The sequence below is a fragment of the Budorcas taxicolor genome, chromosome 4, assembly GCF_023091745.1.
Source record: "Budorcas taxicolor isolate Tak-1 chromosome 4, Takin1.1, whole genome shotgun sequence".
NCBI lineage: Eukaryota > Metazoa > Chordata > Mammalia > Artiodactyla > Bovidae > Budorcas > Budorcas taxicolor.
Window position 1 is genome coordinate 67,797,417 of NC_068913.1, and position 1,415 is coordinate 67,798,831.

Consider the following 1,415-nt stretch of genomic DNA (forward strand, 5'->3'; position numbering starts at 1 on the left):
ACAATTTTGGTTCAGTCAACTACCAGTGGTTTTCCCTTGGTCAAATCACTTAGCTTCCTCAAGTTTCCTGTCAGTGAAGATGAGGCTGAAAATTCCTTCCTGAAAGGCTGTTGTACAGATTAAATGAGATATCTGTACTTAGCATGATGGGTGGCAGACAGTGCTACAAGATACAAGATATGGCTTTTATTAGCATAAGCTCATTACGCAAAAGCCAGATAAAAGAACTATCAAAGGGCTGATGTCAATAGCTTAATTAATAGTCTTATTTTTACCATCATCATGTGTGGCTAACCTATGCCCTGGAATGAGATGACACCACAGTTTCACTATATACTAAATTGTATTCTTCAGTTACCTTCTTTTCAATTTGTAATCTCGAGAGATACTGGTGGATAAATCAACTGCTTTCACACAACATCTTAAAGAAAATTAAACAGGGAAGAGGATACAGAACAATAGTGGACAGTAAGTGATGTATTCAGCAGCTATAACAGTGCATATTTACTTTGGCAATCGTCTCAGTCTATAGGTTGTCTTTTCATTTTGCTTGCGATTTCCTTTGCTGTGCAAAGGAAGACTATAAGTTTGATTAACCACCCCCCGCCACCCCTTTTTTTCGTGGTTGCTTTTGTTTCTATTGTCTTGGGAGGCTGACCTAAGAAAACATTGCTATTTATTCCAGAGCATGTTTTGCTTATGTTCTCTTCTAGGAGCTTTATAATGCTGTGAATTACATTTAAGTCTTTAAGCCATTTTGAGATTGTTTTCTGAGGGTGTGAGGGAGTCTTCTAGCTTCATTGATTTACATGGGGCTCTCCAGCTTTCCTAGCACCACTTGCTGATGAGACTGTCTTTTCTCCATTGTATATTCTTGTTTTTGTCAAAAATGAATTGACCTTGGGTGTGTGGGTTTATTTCTAGGTTCTCTATTCTACTCTATTAATCCATTTGTCTGTTTTTATACCATGCTATTTTGATTACTGTAACTGTAGTATTTTCTTAAGTCTGGGAGGGATATGCCTTGAGCTTTGTCCTTTTTCCTCAGGATTTCTTTGGTAATTCTGGGTCTTTTATGGTTCCATATAAGGATTACTTGTCCTAGTTCTGTGAAAAATAACATGGGTGATTTGATAGAGATTACATATCTGAGATTGCTTTGGGCAGTAAGACCATTTTAACAATATAATTTTTCCAATCCAAGAGCATGGGATATCTTCAAAGAAAGCTTTTTTTTTAATATAAAAAATATGTATTTTTAAGAAAGTCAAGCATCAATCACTTTGTGGATGTGCCTAGCCATAGACACAGTTCAAAGAGAATTTTTCACACTCCATTAAAATGATGACAAGTAAATCATACTGAATAAGCCAGTATCTTTCAAAAAAGGTGACAATATCACCACATATATGCAC